We start from the raw sequence: 6,731 nt of genomic DNA on the forward strand, positions 1-6,731 counted from the left end.
TTTTTTAAGATTTATTTATTTATTTGAAAGTCAGAGTTACACAGAGAGAGGAGAGGCAGAGCGAGAGTGAGAGAGAGAGAGAGAGGGGCCGCGGCTCAATAGGCTAATCCTCCGCCTGCAGTGCCGGCACACTGGGTTCTAGTGTCGGTTGGGGTGCCAGTTCTGTCCCAGTTGCTCCTCTCCCAGTTGCTCCTCTCCCAGTCCAGCTCTCTGCTGTGGCCCGGGAAGGCAGTGGAGGATGGCCCAAGTGCTTGGGGCCTGCACCCACATGGGAGACCAGGAGGAAGCACCTGGCTCCTGGCTCTGGATCGGCGCAGCGTGCCGGCCGTAGCAGCCATTTGGGGGGTGAACCAACAGAAGGAAGACCTTTCTCTCTGTCTCTCTCACTGTCTAACTCTGCCTGTCAAAAAAAAAAAAAAAAATGAGAGAGAGAGAGAGAGGTCTTCCATCTGCTGGTTCACTCCCCAATTTGCCGCAACAGCCAGAGCTGCACTGATCCAAAGTCAGGAGCTTTTTCTGGGTCTCCCACATGGGTGCAGGGGTCCAAGGACTTGGGCCATCTTCTACTGCTTTCCCAGGCCATAGCAGGGAGCTGGATCAGAAGAGGAGCAGCCAGGAATAGAACTGGTGCCCTTATGAAATGAGGGTGCTTCAGGCTAGGGTGTTAACCCACTGCGCTGGCCCCATATGGATACTTTTTTAAATTGGCTATTGTAATCATTTTTTAAAAAGATTTATTTTATTTGAAAGGCAAGTTAAAGAGAGAGAGAAAGAGAGAGGTGTTCCATCCACTGGTTTACTCCCCAGATGGCTACAATGGCCAGGGCTGGTTCAGGCCGAAGCCATGAGCCAGGAGCTTCCTTGGGGTCTCCCACATGGGTGCAGGGGCCCAAGCACTTGGGGCATCCTCTGCTGCTTTCCTAGGTGCATTAGCAGGGAGCTGGATCGAAGTGGAGCAGTTGGGACTTGAATTGGTTCCCATATGTGTTGTCACCACCATAAGCAGCAGTGTAACTGTTATGCCACAGTGCTGGCCCGATTCCTTTATTTTAAATAAAACAAAAAAGTATAATATAAACATATTTGGTAAACCAAAGTGTCATGGGTGTTCTACAGCCCTTGTGCCAGTCACTAGTGTGCCAAACACCCCTGGAAATAATTCACAAGAGGCTTAACTGAAGCTGCCAATCTGATGGTCATGGAGAACTGGGCACTTAGGACATCGCCATTAGACATGCCGAAAGCTCTGTTGTGTCTTTGAAAATAGAAGGAATGATAAAGTAGTAGGAGGAGGCATTTAGAGGATATTACTTTGGAGAGACTTGGAGAGAAGAGACGTCACTGGAAAGCAGTTCATCATAACCACCAATCAAAGATAATACAGGGGCTGGCCCTGTGGCATAGCAGGTAAAGTTGCTACCTGCAGTGCTGGCATCCCATATGGGTGCTGGTTCAAGTCCTGGCTGCTCCACTTCTGATCCAGCTCTCTGCTATGACCTGGTAAAGCAGTAGAAGATGGCCCAAGTACTTTGGTCTCTGCATCCATGTGGGAGACCCAGAAGAAGCTCCAGGTTCCTGGCTTTGGCCTGACCCAGCCCTAGCCATTGTGGCCATTTGGGGAGTGAACCAGTAGATGGAAGACCTCTCTCTCTGTCTCTCCTTCTCCCTCTCTATCTCTGCCTTTTAAATAAATAAGTAAATCTTAAAAAAAAAAAAAAAAGATTCCCAATGAGAAGGGTGAAGTGAGCTAAAAGTCTCCTGTTGCAGGTGAATATGGAATTAAATAAAATTGGATATTAGTGCATTTGAATTACCCAATGGATTTTATTCTTTTTTTATTTGAGAGGCAGAAAGACAGTAACAGACAGAAAAGTCCCCCATCTGTTTTACTCCCCAAATGGCCACAATGGCATGGCTGGGTTGCTGCCAGGACATGGTTCCAGGAACTCACTCCAGGCTTTCCAAGTGGGTAGCAGGGACCCAACTACTTAAGCTATCACCGCTGCTTCCCAGGGTCTACATTATTAGGAAGCTGGAGTCCGAAGCTGGGAATTGAACCCAGGTTCTCAGATGTGGGACGTAAGCATCTTAACTGGTAGGCTAAAACCGCCCCATCTGAAGAAATCTTAGACAAAAATCTAAGGCTGTATCCCACTTGTGCAAAATCAGTCTCTGTTCCCCATGTCACTCTACTTGGCTCCGCCCCCTACTCCCACCTATGTCACTCTACTTGGCTCCTCTCCTCTCATCCACCGCTTGGTATTTCCAAAGTCAGAATCTCTCTGCTTCTAGTTCACAATCCAAAGAAGGAGACTCTGGTTGGAGGATATTCTTTTGTGCCAGGTCATAGATCACTGGCAGCCTATGAAATTGGCTGCCCTGGGGCCGGGGGAGGGGTGTCACTGTCCAACTTGAGCCAATCAACTGTAGGTTGTTGGGCAGAATAGTGAAAAAAATCCCAGTCCCTGTTCTGCCCTGCCTCTCTCAACAGAGCTCACGTGCACCACAGCTTCCCTGGGTTACAAAGGTAATCATGAAAATGTGCTGTAGGTCTTTTTTGGAGAAAAGTAGATTATGCGATTCCAAATTTCCTGTTGGTAAGAAATCAGGCTGAGTTTTTTGCTTGGGTCACGGCAGGAAATCTCAGTGAATGAGCCTGCGTCTCTAGGCCAAGTGCCCTGACAGAGAGAAATAAATATTCCATAGCCATTTAATAAACAACCACTGAGACAATTAGCAAACATAACCTCAGGTAGCACGGACTTTGGCCTTCCACAAATTTCAGAAATGTTGCTTTCACTCCTGTCAGGGTTTTAAGTAGCACTTTCCCAAATTATTTTAGCAAATTAGCAGTTTGGAATATCACACTCAGTTTTGGCAATCCTTGCCAACCTCATCCTGCTCAGAGAAAATCATATGCACTCTTTTATTTCCTCCAAAAACAGGGAGAGGAAGAGGGGGAGAGAGGCAGAGAGGGAGAGAAGCAGAAAGGGGGAGAGAGAAACAACAGCTGGGGTTGAGCCAAGTTGAAGTCAGGAGCCAGGAACTCAATCCAGGTCTCCCAAGCAGGTGGCAGGGAACCAAGTACTTGAGCCCTCACCTGCTGCCTCCCAGGGTGCACATCAGCAGGTGGCTGGATTTGGAAGTAGAACTGAGACTAACCCATGCACTGAGATACGGGTGCAGGCATCCTGAGCACCCTCCTCACTGCTGTGCCAGACACCTGCCCTGAGGGGGCAGTCCTTGCAAAGCGGTTTCCTGTAATGTCTCTGGCTAGAGTTTGGCCAGAGTTCTCAGGGTCACTGAGGAAAGGCCTTGGAGTGTTCAGTACTGCACATGCCCAGGGCTGTAGCATTTGACAGCACAGGCGCAGACCCTTTCCATCACTGCCCAAAGCTCTGATGCTCAGAGCTCCAGAGTAAGCCGTGTTCCCATCTTGCTCCTCTGTGCTAAATGTTGGTCCTGCCATGCCCACCCTGCAGGTGCACATCACAGAGCCAGTTTGGAGATCTCTGGACAGTGTAGTGTTTGTGCTTGGACATCCAAAGAGACCAAAGCCTTGTAGTTAAGGACCCTCTGGGCAGAGCCGCACCATTCACTGAAGTCATCGCTGAGGGGGTTGTTGGATGGAAAACTCCTGTGGTTTTCGCTTGCCTTGCAGAGAGAGGGGAACCATCAATCTCCCTGCGGCTGGCACTGTGGCCATAGTCATCATTTCAGTGAGCTCGTGGTCTGTTTCTGTTAAGCCCCTACTGAGGGTGGCTGCACCCATCAGCAAAAGCCTGGGCTGGGCCTCCACTCTGCAGAGCTGGACCCCAGCCTCACCCAGTTCTGGAGGCGCAGGCGTAGTGGCTCCACTGCAGAGGGGAAGGACGTTGGCCTGGTGGATGTGCAGGCCCCTGTCTGGCTTCAGTATTCCCAGCTGGCACCACCCTCAGAGTGTGCTAAGCAGGAGCCATCGGAGCTGTCTGCAGCAATGCAGTTGCAAAATGCCCTGATGCTATTGACACAGGCTCCCCATCTGAAAGGTCTGACTTGTCTCCAAGAGAAGCCTTAATAGATTAATTAGGTCCTTGCCTCTTGGAGAACTGGCAAATAAACAATGTTGCATTTATAACAACTTTCCGTATAAAGGACTAGTGTTCCATCATCAAACTGAGCCAACCTGGCGTTAACTTGAAGGGCAAGGAGGAGTTAAAACACAGTATGTGTTTTGGGGGGAGGAGAGGATGGATTTATTATATCCCTAACCCCCAAGCCTTTCAGAGAAAACCTGGCAAAGAGCACAAATGGAACACGTTTATACTTTGCCTCGTTGAGAGCACATAGTTCCTGATCTTTAGGGAGAATTCACCCCTAGGTGAGCAGACACAGAACTGAATAGATCTTGTTTGCTGAGTTACAGGCTCCTTTTGCATTGGGGTAAATTAAAGATATTTGCAATATTTATTATTTTTGAGATCTTGAGGCTTTTTTTAAAAAAATTATGTCTGCATTTTTTTTTTATTTGAAAGGCAGAACGACACAGAGAGAGGGAGATAGGGATCTTCTATTCGCTGGTTCCCTCCCTAAATGCTCTCAACAGTCTGGGTGCCACAGTTGGGAGCCAGGAGCCAGGAGTTCCCTCCGAGTCTCCCACATCAGTGGCAGGGACCCAGGTTCTTTGGCCATCATCTGCTGATTCCTAGGGTGTGTGTGAGCACAAGCTGGATGGAAAGTGAAGGTGCGACTCAATGCCAGGCACTCCATGTGATATGGGATGTGGGCATCCAAGGCAGTAGCTTAACCCGCTGAGCCATGGGGCCTGCCCCAGGAAATTTTTTAAATAGTGATTTTTTTTTAGGGATCTGTTTCTTAGCATTAAGTGGGACATCCAACTTATCAAATGAACTTCTTTGCAATTTTAAAAATGTTTTCCTTTGAAGTGAATTGCTATTTCTGATGATTTAAAAAAAATACAGGTAGATAGATTGACAGGTAGATAGAAAAATTGATAGATTCAAAAGGCAACCAGAATTTAAAATTCATTGTATTATATTTGCTTGATAGTAACCAAAATTTTAAAATCTTCCCCAAGTTCATAACGAGGAAGAAATCGCAGCAGTCTTTTTTTTTTTTTTTTTGGACAGGCAGAGTTAGACAGTGAGAAAAAGAGAGAAAAAGGTCTTCCTTTTCCATTGGTTCACCCCCCAGGTGGCCGCTATGGCCGGTGCGCTGCACCAATCCAAAACCAGGAGCCAGGTGCCTCCTCCTGGTCTCCCATGCGGGTGCAGGGCCCAAGGACCTGGGCCATCCTCCACTGCCTTCCTGGGCCACAGCAGAGAGCTGGACTGGAAGAAGAGCAACCGGGACAGAATCTGGCGCCCCAACCAGGACTAGAACCCAGGGTGCCTGCGCCGCAAGCGGAGGATTAGCCAAGTGAGCCGCAGCGCTGGCCAGAAATCGCAGTCTTAAGAGCTTGGTTCTCCTTGATCCATGAGGCAGCCTCAGAATGCTCCAAGGCCACTTCCACATGGACGACCTTGGTGGCCCCCTCCACACGCACACCCGTGTCTCCCCCTGCACTGTCCTGGGACGCTCAACCTCTTCCCTGCCCACTGCTCTTCGCATACGCCGCTCCCTCTGCCTGCTCTGTCCTCCCATCCAGTCCCATCTTCCAGCTGCTTAGCATGCTCCTCCTTCCTGTTTCAAATGCAGAAACCAGACGTGTACTTTCCAAGTTCAGAGCTGATACACAACAGCAAATTTGAGAGACCCAGCAGAGTGAACCAGTTCTGCTGGTTCCAACTTATCAGAGAAGTCAGGCCTCTCTGAGTCCTGAACTGCTGAGCCCCAGATAATGCGGCACCCCCTCCTCCTTTCCCAGGCCCTTAGGAAAGCGTGGCGGATGCCCCCAGCTCAGGCCCAGGGACCTCTCAGGGTCCCCAAAGTGGTTGCTGTTCCTCTCCGTCTGCCACACCCAGAAATCTTTCTCTACTGGTCCTGCCAGCAAGGATAGGTGCCTGAAGCCCCACCCACCCTCCAGCTGCCTCTCCAGAGAGGCCCTTGAGAAAGGAACACGCAGCCTTCCTGGTTGGCATAAGAACCCTTTCTTTGGTCATGGTTAACGTAGAAGTCAGTCTTTCAGTGGAAAAGCCTGTGGGCACAATAGCCAGGCCCACAGTCAACACAGCGTGGAGCTAGCTGCACCCTAGACAGAGAGAGAGAAAGAAGGGGGTGGAGGCCCCACCTGGAGAAGGGTTCGCACCTGCACCTGCATTCTTTAAGCGAAACACTGACCACCTGGAGGGAAAGGCAACCACTCCTTTTAGGGGCACCTGCTGTATTCACACTCAGACCTTTTTTGCATTTAATCATTACAACAATCTAAATGATCAATCTGTTTTTGCCAGGCCTACCGGTAACATTTGCAGGGCCAGGGTGAGGTCCACATACCACACGCCTCAATTTTTTAAAGTTAAAACTCAAGCTAGCAATCTGTTAACTAAGGTATGTGCTCTCCTTCTAACCTGACAACTATTTCATAGTGACCTCAAAGCCAAGTTCAAATTTAGAATTCTTTTTCCCCCTAATATATATTTTTTACAGAGAGAGAGAGAGAGAGAAAGAGAGAGAGACAAAGGTTTTCCCTCCGTTGGTTCACTCCCCAAATGGCTGCAATGGCTGGAGCTAGGCCGAATCGAAGCCAGGAGCCAGGCACTTCTTCCCGGTCTCCCATGCGCGTGCAGGGG

This window comes from Oryctolagus cuniculus, chromosome 1 (assembly GCF_964237555.1).
Source record: "Oryctolagus cuniculus chromosome 1, mOryCun1.1, whole genome shotgun sequence".
Taxonomy (NCBI): Eukaryota; Metazoa; Chordata; class Mammalia; order Lagomorpha; family Leporidae; genus Oryctolagus; species Oryctolagus cuniculus.